Genomic DNA, 17,466 nt, shown 5'->3' with positions numbered 1-17,466 from the left:
GTCTTTGAGGTACTAATAAATAAATAAATAAATAAATAAATAAATAAATAAATAAATAAATAAATAAATAAATAAATAAATAAATAAATAAATAAATCAAATCATTATCACCACCACCACCACCACCATCATCATTATCATCATCATCATCCTCCTGACTACACGCTCTGCAGGCGAAAGCCTGTTCCATATACCACTCCAATTCACCCTGTCCTGTACCTACAGTAAGCTCGTTTAATTTCATGTGCTTAGCTGACTTTCTACGTTCGTCAGAAAGGCTGTAGAACGCCTTGGGATGACGTGAAACTGAAAAATGAGCGGTGATACCTGCAAAGCATGGGTGTGAATAACCTACCTAGCCTGTTTCGCCGCTTGTGTTTGTCGCATGCTACTGTCGAAGTGCTTGTTCAAAGTTCGCATGATGTGCGAAAGCATTACCCCATGTGTACACACTGAAACTCCTGGAAATGGCAACCCTTAAATTTATTCAATATGCCATTGGGATGACTTATACATCAGTAGACTACGTTCTTTTCTATGTAACGTGTGAATTTTTTCCTTATACCCTGATCCAAACTGGAACTTGGTCATAATGCCACAGATTTGAGTTTAATAGCTATAAATGATCCGTTCTGTTAATTACAAGCACATATTGATGTGGCAGTGTTCCATATATCACTTAAAACGGAATAAAACCAAAGCAACCATGTCTCCCCAATCCTTTGGTTTTTAATAATATGCAAAACTTCGTTCCATGATCCCCTAACACAGCAGTCTATAATAGTGGGCAAGGAGCAAAACGGGACGAAATTACGAAAAGGAGCCCAGTATGAGTGATCTGAGCTCGTTCATCAATTACGCAAACGTATCAAAAAGGGTTCGCCTCTCGGAGGTCGTTATTTTCCATTTGTGCGAGATAAGACCAGGGGAAAACCCGTCGCCACACGTCCACGCGCCCACAGGATGGGCTCCCGTATTAAAGGGGTGGGGAATCAATCGGAACAGACCCGAGGAGGCACGGAAAGCTGCTCAGAGCTAGCCCAGCGATGGCGCGCTAAGTGCCGAACCACGCGCATTGCGCCCGTTTCGAAGCCGCCCAAAATCCTCGGCGCAGATTGGAGCACCTCACGGAGCACTGCGAAAGGCAGACAGGGTGTGCGCAGCGTGAGACATGCATCTTCGCAAATTCCATGCAGTGATATCCTGACGTGGGAGGAAGAAGTAGAGCTACCTTGCACCCATCTGTGGCAGCTAGCATTTGCTAAATGTCTAGATGCCGGAGCTTCCTTCTTAGCCATGCGCTGGCTCATTTGGCAAAGATACGGCTGCAAATCTGTTGTGAATGCATCCACGGGTGGTACATCCGCCCTACTAGATGTCTTGGTAACTAGGAAACGCTTCAACTTCTTTAGACAAACGCAGCAATATACGACACACCTTAACCATCTGTCTAAAAGCGGTGGATGCTTTTTTCAAGCAACTTCAGGCATGTGGGATTCCAATACCTGAGCTAGCCGCGGGCCGGTCTTCGAGTCTAAATTGTTTTTACGCACTCAGCGCGACGCAGGTATATATACTCGCCGAAGTGAACTTTCAGTGACAGGACGAGCTCTGTCAGCCAGACGATTGGATAGGGGCTGCCGTGTGCCTTCCGCAACGGTGCACGGAACTGCAGGAAAACAGGGAGGGTGTCGATCGGCGGGCAATTCCTCCCTCCTTTTCTAGTAGTGGCGAATACTGAGGGCGTTTGAAAGCCCTTCTCCACGCTAGAGCCCCTCCAACAGCACCGGCATGCACGACATGCAAATCGCACCGCCCGCCTCGCGCGCCCCCTCGCGTCCATAAAATATTCATGAGTTCGCCGGGGCTTCGATCTCCCCTAATAAGGAACGAGCTCCGGCTGCCAGAAGCTGGCTCCCGGCACGCCCCTACCATGCTGTCGCATCCACACATCGTGCGAGATGCGAGGTATAAGAAGCGGGAACTTGTGAACATGGACGGGACAAGCAATTTACAATCTGCGAGCGACATAGGTGTTGTCATCGTTCTATGCCGAAGAATGAATCGGGAGAATGAAGAATGAAGTATCCTACAAATGATAGGCTGAGAAGAGACGGGCAGGTATCCGACATACTTTTTACAAGACTGCTCTCGGGTGACCGAGAGTATGGAAATAACGCCGATATTAGGATACGTTGCCTCCGTGGGTACAAGAATGCAGGGGCGGAGGAGACGAGGCATTGGTAGAAAACATCAGCATATGACATCGGTTATTTTGGGACAGGATATTCGATGAACGTCATCTTTTGCAGTAAGAAAGCTTATAGAGCAGATTCCATACCAGTGAACTAGCCAGCGCTAGAAAAGGCTACGCGAAAGTGTAAGGTGTCGCGCACTCTGGCCAGAGGGTTACATTGATTGCGAATCTGTTGAAGAGAGGTGTCAGCATTTGCTATGGAAGCATGCTTCTTGTTGTTCAGGGTGCAAATATCGAGTGCGTGCGCAAGAAACATGATTCATTGGACACTAATTAATTGAGCTGTATTGCAGCCGACTTTAGTAGGGCTGTAATGAGCACTTCTGCGGATGCTTATTAGTGGAACAAACCTCTCTAGCAGTGGCTTTGACGTCCTTGGACGCCTCGTAGTTGCTTTATCATCGCAGAAGTTTAGATAGTATATATAAACACTGCACTTAATACGCTACATAGACTACCATCCTCCCAGACCACCAACCACTGTGGAAGCAATTCACGAAGCCTATAGACTATAGTCTCCGATCATACACGACCAATCTGCGCCCTCAGGCATGCTCTCATTGGCGCCGGTTAGTCGATGCTCCCCTCCTGAGCTGCAACCCACGGACCGTTGGAAGTCACCCCTACTGCGCGCAATTGCGCTTGCACGGCTACAAAATTAAAATAAGGCAACATTTATGTGATAGCCGAGAACAGCTATCGAGAGTATCACTTTGTTCAGCCAAGCAATTCCGCTATGTTGAACGTGTGAGAAAATATCACGCTCCCATCGAGGCACGCATACATGATCGCTTATGCGCGACATACATTGAGCGTTCAATCGGGCTTCAGCCTTGGCAGTAGTGTGCTCGGCAAAGTAAATGCTATCACCGGCTTTTTTTTTCTTTTGCGCAAGTCCACTTTGTGAAAAAAGTGTTTGTTATTAATAGTTTTAAATCCACACTGCAAAGACGCATTCCGATCAGTCAGATATTCACCGCAAGCGCGACAGAATATTGCTGCGACTAAAGCGTGAGCGCAGAGGAGCCTTGCCATTCCACCGTGTTCCCGACCCATATGCCCATATTTCCATACGTCCAAGCGTCCCAGATTTTATTTTTTAACCGCAGATGCTGCTCCCCGGCCGCAGTAATGCTACACTGGCATGGTTTCGAACACTGGGCGCGTGCTTTCAACTTCTTTTATTATGAAAAAGGGTTGTAAAAAAAGCCCAGTGTTCGCATGACGAGTTAAACTCAAGTTTCAGCAGAGGACATACAACCACCCTGCAGACATTGCTGACGCATTTAGTGATTAATTTGATTTACCTTCAGGTAATACGCATAGTAATACGAATACCGTAAGTAGCTAAATATTACAACGATGATCCCCGTAGCATTTTCTTTTCCCTGTGCAAGGTCTCCAAAATAATGCATAGTCTAAATGACGATAGTGCAGGTCTAGATAATATGCAATCGTCGCATATAAAGTTGATAGCCATTTTATTTGCGATGCCTTCTCTAATATTGTTAAACTGGTGGTCAAATCGCGCATTTTTCCTACTGAATTGAAGAAGGCTAAGTTTGTTCTGGTTTTCAAAAGGGTAGATAAGCGCATCATTTCTAATTGCCGACCATTGCCATTCTGTCATTTTTCAGCAAAAATGTCGAAAGAACTATTGTTGTAAGACTAAACAGCTATTTATCAAATTTTGACGTTCTCTCTCCTGACTAGTTGACTTAAGGCCCGTTCACACTTGCGACTAGCAGCGGTCGCGCGACCGTTTTGGTCGAAAAGCGACAGTCGCAAATGGTCGCATCGGTCGAAAAGCGACTGCCGCGGGCCGATCGGGCACTGCTCGAATTTTCAGTCGCGCGACTACTAGTCGCAAACCATTTCACCAATCAGCGAGGTCCCGGAGTACTCGATCGGGCACCTTCTCAATGCAATTAAAGAATACCCCTACCTTTTCAACAAACTGCACCCGGAATTCAAAGGCAGGGAAGATATGGCCTTGGAGGAGATTGGAAAGATATTCGGACTAACCGGTAGGTACCATGAACGTTTGAGAAATGGGTTTTTCACGCAGGCACAACATTTTTTATTGACACCACGGTGATTGACACAGTCTATTCGTCGTTGGCGTTCTCCTGGAAACACGAGAGCGCGGCATGCGCACGGGCTCGCCTGAAAAAGCTGAAGTGTCTGGCAAGCGGCCGCTACCGACGTTCGCCCCAACTGTGCCTGACGAACGAGAAGGCGACAGTCGCAAGTGTGAACATCGGTAGTGGCGAGCTCCTCTCCTCTGGTCGCGCGACTGGTAGACGCGCGACCTCATATAGTCGCAAGTGTGAATAGACCTTTAGAATGGGATTCTGAACTGCATCAGCTGTGATCTCTCTTACTGATTAAATTAAATCTATCATTGTTAAAGGTAACATTGCTCTTGCATTATTCCCCCACCTCTCCAAGCATTTTATTCACCCAACCATACTATTTAATTCAAAGAACGTGACGCCATCGAAATATCTGTACATCCATTTAAACTAGTCAATAGCTATTTATTCGATAAAAAACAAGTTGTATACATATCAGGAACATATTCGCAATTCAAGACTACAAACATTGGAGTCCCGCAAGGTCCACTCCTTGGCCCTCTCTTCTTTTTATTATCTATTAATGACCTTTCTGTGTGCCATCCATTCCAATTAATGACCTCCCAATAATTCGAATTGTTTCGTTCATGCAGATGACACGACCGTTTTAACCTCCAGTTTACATTGCAATAAGCTGGTAGAAAAACTGAATGTCATGCAGCGAATGTATTGAACTGGTGTCAGAATAATTTGCTGTAAATTAATCCCTCCAAATCTAGTTTTAGAGTTTTCAGTTCACCTCGCAAAATTATTTGCGAAACTCCGTCTGGTTAGCATTGCCTCAAACTCAATCATTGCTTCTGACCATGTCTCCTTTCGTGTGGAACTTGATAACCATCTTAAATTTCGGACTCACATCACTGCCGATTCGCGCAAAATTACTCATGGCATTCAGATATGTGGCGCAAATAAACACAAACACAAAACAAGATACACAGCACACGCGCACACTACCAACTGTAAGAAGAACCGGAAAACACTTCCTCTTCTACACGATGATGCACCAACTTGCCCCTCAAGCCGTTATTTTGTTACTCATGGCATTAGAGTTCTAATTAAAGTTCACCCGTATTTTGATGTTCCCACACTCATTTTCGTTATTAGCCGTTCATCTGCAGCCACATTCAGTATTGCATCTGCTCTTGGGGAAACAAGCCCTTCGCATTTATCTTCCCTTCAAATTATCTCAAGTCAAGCTATGCGCATTATTACTTGTAGTCCCAGCCCTCCAATCTCAAAATATTCTTTCTGTGAACAAAATTTTCCCTAATCACTAATGACCAAATACCGTATCGCAGGGACACACGTTTCTCCAACAGCAGTAATTTCTCACTGCCTAAATCAAACGCTATTTACGGAAAACAAACAGCTCGATCCTCCGGTACCACTCTTCGGAATTCAATACCACTTACTGTTAAACATTCATTAAATATTTATGCCTTTAAATCCGCCCTTCTTCAGTTTTCATTACCACCCTAAAAGCATTTCGCAAAGTACATTGTTCATGTGTAATTTAATATTTCGTTTTATTATTTATTCTCGTGTTTTCGTGTGTGACTTGATGTGGTATTGTTTTCATTCAAATAAAAATTATTGTTATAATTTCACATCTTTCTCCACAACCCTTTATGCTAAATGCTGTACAATGTTTGGAACTTCTCACTGCATTTTTTTTTTTTTTCAATAGTCTTTACAGGAGGTCGCGTGAAGGGTCCTTGGCTTTGGGACCTCTCTCTGTTTTTCGTTTTGTAACATATTTCCTGCTACAATCAGCAAAACTTCAAATCTCGAAACTGCCTGCTTTTATTTTTATTATTGAGAGCTACAGTAAAGTCTGCCGTAGACGCGGCCTGTTATAGCGTTTGAAACCTGCGCACGTTGACTTGATCACAAATCGCCTTGAGTGACTGGCGTCGTGCGGTTGGTCGTTGACAGCGTGCGCCCTGAATATGCGGTGAAGGACTCCCTATAACCGGGTTTGCTAAGTTGGAACTGAAGAAAGAAAAAAAAGTGTTCTTAATCACTCGAATTTAGCGTATCAAGGAAGAGGGGGTGTCTCCGAGGACAAGATAAGTCCTCAACTTCAAACTAGTAAATAAGTTATCAATCATACAGTCTAAATCTACATCACGAATTTTATTCTTGCACGTGCAATGAACTTTGCCCAATTCCCCACTATAGGTATGTGCCATATGCAGTGAGGGAGAAGAAGTCCATGAATTCCCGCTGTAGTCTCGTCCGGGAGGGCAGAATATGTTCTCAATCAGTGTGCTCGTCAATTGCATAAAGTTGTCACATCATGATACAAACGATGTCGAAACAATACTCTTCCTGTTACCATCGTAAGGGGCATTCATATCAGCAGGTAGGACAAAAAGATTTTTTTTTTTTTCATGCAATTTCCTCAGGCCAGAAGCTTACGGAAAATAGCGATATCGTAGCGCAAGACAGACAAGACACACGAGAAGACCGAACAACACGAGCGCTCGTGCTGTTCGGTCTTCTCGTGCGTCTTGTCTGTTTTACGCTACAATGTCGCTATGTTCATGCACCAACAAGCCCAAAAAGTACGCTTTTGTACGGGAAATGTAAGTGAAATGGGTAATTAATAGAATCAAATATTTCCCTCATTCAGTAAAGCTAGCACATCCTCATTTGTCCGGGGACATGTTTGTGTTTCCACAAATATTTTGCATTCCCATTTCAACAGTTCCATGTTCAAGGGAAATCAAGAAATGAAACGAATGCATATGTCTCGAACCGTGCGCTGTCTTTTGCTGACAAAGTGTTTCATCTCCAATGCGCCCTAAACACTTTTGCTCCCTTTGATCCCTCACCTGGTTACCTGTAGTGGATAACCTACACAGTATGACAAGGCATTCTTTCTTGGCTGCAGAAGGCCGAGTCACCTTGCGCAGGAGACTCGATAGTATTCTGTACGAAGGATTGTTTCATGATACACACATTTTCGAAGGCAAATCACAGCAAACCATGTTGTTCCCATCTGTTCCACCACCTTTATTCTCTAAATCGTTCTTTTTTTAAGAGGCCTTCTGTCAGAACAGCCCAGCTCATGCCATTGAATAGGATTCGCCAAAGCCCCTCTGTTTAGAATTTATGAAGTTTTGAGAGGTCTGCAAAATTTCTTCGTTTTTTTTTTTTTTTTTTTTTTTTTTTTTTTTTTGCGTACGTAGAGCATCAACTCTGCAGTGAAGCGGAAGCTGTGAGCTCGAGCTACTCCTCTGGCACAGCTTGCGTAGGCGCGTATATCTTGCAATTCCTTTTTGCTAAGGCAGTCGAAGGTAGTAATATGCATTTCATATGCATTTTTCGTACCGTGAATTTCTTTTTCAGCATACAGGTGCAACTCAGCTGCTGAACGAAGGAGAACCCGACTCCACTTGGCACGTGCGGACAGTGGCAACGGGTCCCGCTGCTTCAAGATCGCGCATCAGCAGCAAGGACGGTTGCGGAGGCGACGCCAACGGACCATCCCCTCGCCGAGCGGCAGCGGAAGGACGCCCAGATGAGGAAGAGGGCAGGGTCTGAGCCCGCGCTTGAAGCCCTCCCCGCTGAGTCGGAACCGTGACGCAACCCGAGCCTACCGGTCGTCGCAGCACCTGCGAGTGCAACCCGACAAAAAGAAAAGTGTGTACAGCATCGACTACGCACCCGAGAGACCTTCAGCGCTTGGGACCAGCAACCCGCCCTTCCACTCGCGTCTTCCCTAAGCAGCCTCTGCATCAGCGGTGGGTGGTTAGTGAGGTAGGAGAGGGATACAGGTGGAGGTAGGGAACGCCGGTGTCGTCGACGGAAGCCAAGCGGGGGGTCTCCCACCGGTTGTCCTTTGTTCGGGGAGCATCTTCTGCCTAGGCGCGCTTCCCGCGGCGCGAGATGGGCGGCCTCGAGCGTGTCGTCTTCGCGGGAGGCGAGCGTCGTCACCGAGGTCCTGCGGCCGCGTCCGCGCGCACGTGCGACCGCCGACTGTGCCGAGGCCGTTCGCGGGAAAAAAACGTGTCCAGCCACGCGGGGCTCTTCTATTCGCGGTACGTGCGCCGCAGTGGGCCCCGGCGAGGGACGGTCAGGTAGCTGCGAGCACGCAAGCCGCGGGGAGCCTTCGTCACCTCAGCCCTGTTGCCGAACCGCACGCGTGCTGCCACTCGAAAGAATGTTGTTTCCGAGTCGGAACTCAGAAGCGACGGTCACACGTGAAAAAGTGCTTGAGCAACCAAGTATTTCGGGAAGTTGGGATGGTTGGCACGGGTTCATTGCGTCAGGAGATAACTCTGTTAGGCAAGCACCCGTCGTGCTCTGAGAGAAGGAAATGTGCTATTTCGGACAGTGAATGCTATTTTCCTATTAGTATTATTGGCGCTGGGTTCCTCTTGCAATTTGCCTTGGTTTTTGTTATAAGTGTTCATCTAAGCTATGCAAGAAAATAAAATAAGCTATTTTCGCGAGCATCAAGTAAACGGGTTCTGAGTGCTATCATTCATCTCTCCTTATTTCGGTCTTCTGTACTCACGTCGAGAGCGCATTCAAGCGGAGTCAGCCATGAGCAACTTCAGCTGCAGGGCCGCGAACCAACTGCATGGAAACCTGAATTTGTACGCATGAAAAGCAAATGGCACGGACACAACAAGTGCTGCGACCCGTCGCAGCAAACGTAACATGATGAATCAGCGCTACGCTTAAGCCTTAGTATTACAATAGTGAATTGATATGTGAATATTGAAATGTGCCAACGCTTTAAAGTAGTAATACTTTCTGCATATTTGATGTACTATGTACACTGTCACCTGCATTGTTTTATTGAAAGGTATGAAACTTAAACAAAATGATATAATTCAAAGAGAATCGACATATGACCAGCTTATAGAGCCATACATAATTAAGGAACGCTCAAAGAACACCGAAGGAAAGAGACGCAGGAAAAGAACAACAACACACTGAAAATTCCCGAAGCGATTTCCCCGGAATTGTTTTGGCGAGTTCTGTCGTCGTCGCGTGGCTGGTCGTTTACGAATGCACAGGAAGGGAATACGTATAGTTACGCCTAGTTAAGCAGAATGCGGCTTTACTTGCCTTTATGCCAGGATGCCTTTATATGATTGTGGCACCTGGATTGGAGTTGGTGCCTGATAGTCGCATGGAACGCTCGCTCATAGTTTCGCTTTTAGGATGAATTCCTATGGTTACAATCACTGTCAGTGTCTTCAAAAGCGGTAAAAATACCCCCGAAGCAAATTAACTGCCGGTGTGACGACAGTCTGCGAACACTTTAGCTATACGCAAGCATGACGGAGCATGCCCAGGTGTTATTACAGTGCCCCCCCCCCCCCCCCCCCCCCCCCATCGCGGGGCTTTGCCGCATATCCTAGGGCCCCGCTTTTTATAATAAAGTTCAATAATCCTTTTTCGCTCACCGCGCTCCTGGTTTCCGCGTCTCGATAATTTTTTCCTCAGAACTAAATTTCATGTTGAACAGCTAGCAATCTGCGGTGCATACACATTTTAAGGATATTGAACTTTCGCGCCTAAAACTAAACTTCACGAACTGAACTGGCTGTAACGTTTTCGCACCTTTCTCTTCTCTGTTTGAAATGAAATCCCAACCACTTTAGTAACCGGTAGTCAATCAAGAGTTTAGAGAGTACGGACTGCTTTAGTCCCAGTAAAACTTACTAAGAACTTTTGAACCTGGAGAGTCGCCCATCCTAGTTTGCAGTATATCTCGCGATCGCCAAAGTTAATTAGTAGAATCTAGATAGCTAAATTTCTAATAATTGGCTTGAGGAAAAAGCGTCAACGCAAATGTTTCCGGCGTGACGTAGATCGTGCGCGGGGACCTACAACGTTTGCATTGACATTCTGGTACTAAAAAAAAAATCAAAAGTTAAATCAGTAATTTTTTTAACCACTTAAATTCGACGAACCGAAAATAGTGCAGTCTAGGCCAGGCGACTTTCAACAGCCCTATGCTGGTTTCACTGCGCTAGAGCGCATATAATGTTTAATGCTTCTTTTACACCTGACTTTTATTCCTATATAAACCAAGTATTCCCACATCGTCCTTGCAGCCCGAACCTATACGCATGTGTTCGTTTTCCGCACGAGGTTGCTTGTGCCGACAATGTCAAGCATTGCGTAATCACGATTATGGCAGATTGAAATCGTGATTTCATAACATGCTCTACAATTAACTTGATGCCATTTTTTGGCCTGAGTCGCTTTGGGACGTTAAACTCCACAAAATCAAAACCAAACCTTCATGTTGGGTACACATTACTCGCGTGAAGTCTTTCTTACTTGCGTTCAAGAATGCGGCTATTGTGACTCGCTGAATTTTTCCCGCACTACAACGGAACTCACAGCACAGACTACTTCTCCGCAATCGACAGTAGTACCTTGTTACCTTTCTGTTAGCATTTTTGGTAATTATTCGTATTTTCAGCGACTTTTCAAATGCCCAGAAATAACCTCGGTCCTTACTCGGCTTGCTATTTTTTAGACGAACTGAGTTCATAAACCGATGCAAAAAAGAAAGAATGAAGGAACAGTCATTTTTATGCCTTATTTTTTTCCGCCAACAAACACATATCTTAAATTTCCTGACCGTTGCTTAATGAAATCAAAACTGCATTTAGTCGAACCGGCACCACTAATGCGTAGCTATAGTACACTGTGCATAAAATGCATCCTTCGTAAAAATATTCCACTGCGTGCCCAGGATAAGCGACCGAGAAAAACCATCAAGAAGACGAAAGAAGCTTGTGAAAGCAACTCAATGCGTAGGTAAGCCAAGTCAATGTACAAAGCCACATAAAAGTTTCTATTGCATTGTAGACACTGATTTTTTTTTTTTTTTAAAGAAGATAGTACAGGACACAAAAATTAAAATATTGTATTATACCTTTCTTCACAATACATTAAATGGCCTTAAAATCCCACGGCAAAAGTTATATTAGACATCGTTGTATGCTCCTGGAAGGTTAGCTCAGGGTAAGCGCTTGAACACAAATTTTTGGTTGACCATGCAACTGCTTGCTTCAGAAAGCTGTGTTATGAAAATATGCGATTCTCTGGGAGGAAGCACAAACAGCTAATAGGCACAGAAGGGAGAAAAAAAAAGGAAAAAAAAAAATGGCAGAGGAGGACGAGGACGAATGCACGGCCACACTCGGATGCGCTTAAACGCACTGCGGCGCCCTTTGTCCCTTCGCCTCCAAGGTTGCCGAGCGGGAGTTCCTTAGCGTGCATTGTGTGTTCGGCCCTGAATCACGGTCGCGTGCTTAAGCGTTTTCCTGGTGTTGCATCTTTCGATACTTTTTCATTTTGAGTTCTCTTCCCCATGTCGCTGCTGTTCCAACCAGATCTGTGTCCATTACCGACTCTAACGTCTATCTTAAGATCTCAGGCAATTTAAGTTAAACAACTTCCCCCAGTGTGTATGTGAACTATATAACAATTAAGCTACTGAGAAAAACTGAATGTAAAAAAGAACCAAGGTGAGGTACTAGGGAAGTACTTCAAGGTGGGCCTGCGGTGGAATCGCGATAGTGATTATGACAAATGGACAATGGACAATCGCTATACTGCCAACCTTCTCGAATTCATAAGCACAACTGGACTACACTCCTTCTTTTAACTTTCTATCTCCTGCATCCCATTCCCCCTTTCTCAACTTATGCCTTGTGGCAAACGCTTCGAAAAAAAAAAAAAAAAAAAAAAGTACTTCGCCTTACCCCAAAAATACTTGGCCTGCTATTGGGGGGTTTGAGGCGAAAAGCTAGGCGCCCGTGTGCTGTGCGATGTCAGCGCACGTTAAAGAACCCCAGGCGTTCGAAATTTCCGGAGTCCTCCACTACGGCGTTTCTCATAGCCTGAGTCGCTTTGGGACGTTAAACCCCAAAACCAAACCAAACGAAACCAAACTAGCTCTCCTTGGAATGCAAAACTGTAGCAGAAAACCCGAGAACGGTCACAACTGCTATAGTGACTATATACTGAGTGATCCTCCGCGATAACGATATTCAAAAGTTTTGGGCTTAAAGCAAGACAATACATGCTTGCTTTGATAAAAGGAAATAAAGCAGCACAGGAATTTTCTGCTGATTCGTGCGGTTGGTCAGAATTGCACTGGCAGCTAGAAATAATGGCTCTAAACAAATAGTATTAGCCATAAATAGTAAGTTTTATCACTTGCCAACTGCCACATGCAAGAGACGCTCGTGATCTTCAAGGTTTCTAGGCTTAAAACGGTAGTCGCCGACCCGTCGAACATTTTTTACGACAATTTTAAAGCAAAAAGGAAAAAAAGAGACAGGAAGACGCACTGTGCACAGGCTAACCCCACTTACCACATACAACGCCATATACTACGAGCTTGAATTCCTGGTGGTTCGTCGAGGGAAGCAAGATGTCGCGCTCCGCATGTATACCTGCCCGTATACGCTCACGATGAGAGGCGGCCTCGCCGGGGTTCAACTCCCGTGCAGGTCGACTCAAAGAACGCACAACGCGTTGAATCGCGTAGACTACTCAGTTCCAGAGACTTCCCCAGGCTTACAGCGTAGCCGAGCAGTAAAGACAAACCACTGAAAGCTCTGCAAACGGAAAGGGTCTCCACGACTCTCCTGCAGACTGCCATCGCTATTGTCTCCGACCAAGCCTGGAAGGCTAGGCGCGAGAAACAAAGATGTCCCCAAGGAGACAGCGGAGGGCCCTCTACCTCCGGCCCACGTCTGTGCTGCTTGGTCGGCGAGCTTCCCTGCCGTGCATTTGCTGATTGGAAAGAGAGAAGGGGAGAGCGCTCCTGCGCGCCTCCTCATTCATCTCCCCTTTGGAAGACGTGTCTCTTTCGGACACTCTGCCTCTGATCGATCGCGAGGAGACAAGGAGGGAAAAACGAGAGGCGCCCTTATTCCCATTGCAACTGGAAGGACTGCGACATCGTAGAGTGGCAGCAGTCGGAGCACACTTCTTTTCTCCTGGGTCCGGCTACTTACTGGCGGGGCATACAGTGACCGGGTTGTTTCGGCCCGCGAGGGCAGCTGCCTTCCGAATGGTCTTTTTCCACTCTGAGTTCTTTCTTTCTAGCAGATCTTTCTGCTTATTCTCTGTTTTCTTTTTTCCGATGCCAACTCGCGCGCACGCTGTCCAGACTAAACGACGCAACGTGCACTGCAAGGAAACGTCTTCGGTGAAGAGAAACACACTACGGAGCTCGGGTTGTTGTCCGCGCCACGCTGTTTTTGTATTCAGGTCAGAGAGGAACCGCATGTTCGGGATTCGCGACAAAGCATAGCCAAACTCAGCGCTCTCTTCTTAACTAACGTATGTCTAGGTGTTCGATAACAGAGGCAGACTGCGAGGGATTTCAGCAGATAAAGACGAATGCGGCTAGACATGCTTTGTTGGTTTGTTACTTTGTGTCGGCTGCCTGTACGCCTTTGATTTTGGGTTGCCATATTAGAGAATGCGCAGGCAGCAATAAGACAAACAGCTTGGTATATGAAATAGAAATTGATACGTACACAATTGCCACGTTTAACGCTGCCGTAGCGAGCCCCAGTTTTGCTTTATTCTGCGACTATAGAGAGCACGATGTATACAGCTAAGATGCAGGGATGCTCGTCTTAATCATGATTACAGGGCGGTGAGGAAAGGAAAGCCGCACAAATCATCTCGATGATCGCTTGAATTGCGTACATGAGAAATGAAGCGCTGAAGAAGGAGGTGAAAAAAAGGAAGAGCGGTGGAGTCACTTTATCATATTGATCTTTGGTTCAGGTAAAAGGAATGGGTTGCGTTCACTTGCTTTGGCTTTGATTTAGTCTGTTTCAAGCAATGTTGCCTTATTGTTCCTCTGCTTTATAAATTCAGTGTACCGCTCAAACTGAAAAATAAAAATAAAATGTAGGCAGCCATTGAATATTTTAAATCGTTTTGACTCTTGCCGATGCTATTTCTATGACACTGACGTTGCCGAAACACACAACATTGTGATGATGAGAAGGCAGGGGCGAGGCTTGGTAAATACAGTCCTCGTCAACTTTCATAATTGTCTTTTCTGCGCCACATTACCTTTTGTAGCTCGGTTCCATAAAGCAAATTCTTCAATCGCTGTTCGAATGTGCTAAGTTTTTACGGCCTTATTAGAAAGTACAAAAAAAAATAGTGGCAGTCGATTTTGTTGCCGAGATTAGATGTACGCGTGAAAGGCATCACTCACCGATTTTTTCTTTAAAGCCTAGCTTGATTCAAACCGGAACCGACGTTAAAGTGAAATTCTAGTGCTTCTAAAATCCAACAACAAACATATGATGCTTTTTTTTCTTCTTCTTTATGCCCCGGCGGGAGATGTTTGTAGCTTTGGGGTAAGCGGTAGACGTAGGTTCTCTATTTCATAGTCTACCTCAGCTTAGTCGCAGGTGTCAGACTAGGCTTCGTGGCAGTTACCAAAATGGGAGCTAACAGCATTCCATGCCAAAATACGTTCCTAATCTGAGCAGGCAGACATTATATCCTTTGTGTTACTGGCACAATAAACTTTGTATTCATCAGCAGCGCATAATTAGGGGACCAGATGTTCTGAACATTTTCGCACGGTACATATTTCGTGCTGGCATACACTGCATTGAATTAATAAAGTGCCAGTGATCACGAAATTCCCACTCAAGCTCCGGGCGGCACGCGAATAAAAAACTAGGCCCACAGGCCCAAGTTCTGCGCATTCGTTTTTAATAGGAGTGGGAGCAATAATGCTCTGATTATATCGAGAAAAGAAATGAGAGTTCAATTATCATTACAGTTCCAGCAGTCTCGCTTTGTAAGGAACATTCTACAGCTCGTGTACCGAATACTGTCCTGCTCGAGAAATGGAATTCCTGTGCTTTTATTTTTCCCTTGAAATTGTCCTTTGGCTCGCTGCGATGACGTGAGACATATATGAGTGTTCGTAACTGTGAACATCGGTGCGTCAATCACATTGCCGTTCAAGAAGACGATTCTTTTGCTAAGACGAACAAGTTGCGCAAGAACCGCGTTTGAAAACGAAGAAAATGGATGGAAGCGGAAAAACGTGCATGGTATGAGAAAGGAGGAGACATACAGAGACATTAGAGGCGCGAAAATGTTCCGACGAACGGCGTTCCCACGACCGTGTAAGTGCGCCGCGGAGGTGTCGGGCGTAAAGCACTTCTTTTTACGCAGCATCATCGTTTCGCATATCTCCCACTGGCGGGCAGGAATTAATAACCGTAAAGCGTCGGGCGACAGGGCACCACGGAGAAACCCCTTTTCGGTGTGCAGCCGCCGCCACAGGCCCCACGGGGTGCCCCTGGGGAGAAGCTTTTGCGTGCCGCCTTTGCGCCCGTATTTTTGCGTCCGTGTAAAGTTAGGCGGCGCTGCCGAGCAGGGCGCTTGATTTACGGCCGCGGTGTGGCGCTACGGGCGGCGCCAATATGGCCGCCGCCAGCGCGGCAGTCGGTTTCTCCAATAAGGCTCGTATATCAGGGCCGAAGCAAGTATTTAGGGAGAGATGGCGAGCCCGCTTTTTGAAGCGGCCGACGCGTACCCCGCAAGCACCTCGCGCGGCCGCTGTTATGGCGTCCTTCTCGCCGCACCCTTTTCGTCGGTGGCTTAGGCAGCACTCGTGTGCGGTATAGAGAGAGAGCGTGGGACACGCCTGAAACAGAGAGATGCGACACTGGAAGAAGTGGACGCCAACAGCTTCGAAGAGCGCATTTCACTTTTTGCACGAACGGAACATGAGGCACAATAGTAATATGAAAATCCATGACGCGCTGAAAGAATCGGCCACATAAAAGTGGGAAAGCTTGCTAATTAGTAAGCTTCATGCGACTAAGCTCCTTTTTTCACTTTTAGCGATAGGAATATTTTTGTTGAACTTCTCAGCTTCTTTACAATTCACAATGGAATGTACCATTAATTCACGCCGGACGCGTTCTTAGATTCTTTTCATGTTTCCCTTAAGCCAGCTTGGGCTATAATCTACTCACTTCATCGTTAAAGCAATTCACATCATGTCGATTATTGTCTGACAGGCGGAGCTAGGGCTAAAACAGCCAGAAACGGAACTGGTTCTCTTTAACACAGCCAGAGTATACGTTTTAATTTGATGTTTTTCCCCTCGATTCTCAAAGGATTTGGAATGCGTGCTCAGGGATGAGCGAAGTGATAATTATCATCTATAGTAGCTTTTACTTGCTTCTTTTTCTATCTACGCCGGAAGAGTCCGAGCTGCTATAAACTTCGACTTCGCTCGTACATCTCTCAGGTATGTAAAAACAAGTCATGCGAATAATTATACGCATCAGTGATGACCATGGCTAGTGTGTAGTCATGACTTTCAAAAGTGCTTAGTCATGACACTAGGAGTTACTAAAGAGAGGCCAACGCCTAGTACTTTGTTAGCACTAGGACGGTGCCCTAGTGCTAACACATAAAAGGGGAAAATAAATTAAGTGGCGGTTCAACTTTGCTAAGCACAAATATGCAGGCAGAAGCGTCATTTAGCACTCGTTTAGCTAGGTATGCTTGGTTTGCCGCGCCTTGCCTTGTTTAGCCACGTATTTAACGGCTGCTAATTAGGACGAACTATACTTAATTCGGGTCTTCAGCGCAGCTTTCTCAGAGACTATGCAATTGACAACTCTCAATCCAATTCTCTGATAATTTCGGCTACACTTTTTAGCGGAGGTGGTATGCAAGCGGACCAGAGCAGCCGTGCCGAAACAGCGGCAGCTGGCTGTGAACAGAAACTTGCTTGCATCGCCGCTGTCGGTACGGCTCGAGGATCCTCAAGAAGGATTTAGTATTGATATTCGGCTTATTATTTGCGGAAACAACGAAATTTAGCGCATTTTTCTGAAGTTTTTCGTATCTTCGGCGCGCACGACTCGGCGCTGCAGCCGGCGCGGAGCGGCAACAAGTGCTGCCATCGCACGGTGGTTGCGAGCAGGAGCGGCCGTTCGCCCGGCCGCCGGCGAAAATGTCTGGCCCAACTTGATCGGCCGCCGGGCGGCTGTTCGCAAGGTTTGCCGCGGAAAA

The 17,466-nt window shown here is 46.0% G+C and overlaps 1 long non-coding RNA gene across 1 annotated transcript in view; it reads right to left on the bottom strand.

The window, feature by feature from the left end:
* Positions 1-17,466, bottom strand: part of LOC146200143 (uncharacterized) — a 520,757-nt gene that overhangs the window by 977 nt on the left and 502,314 nt on the right. The gene's annotated exons all lie outside the window — the stretch shown is intronic.

The sequence above is a fragment of the Amblyomma maculatum genome, chromosome 2 (assembly GCF_055883805.1).
Source record: "Amblyomma maculatum isolate TAMU_Amacu chromosome 2, ASM5588380v1, whole genome shotgun sequence".
In the NCBI taxonomy this organism is placed as follows: domain Eukaryota; kingdom Metazoa; phylum Arthropoda; class Arachnida; order Ixodida; family Ixodidae; genus Amblyomma; species Amblyomma maculatum.
This window is presented reverse-complemented; position numbering and strand designations above follow the sequence as displayed.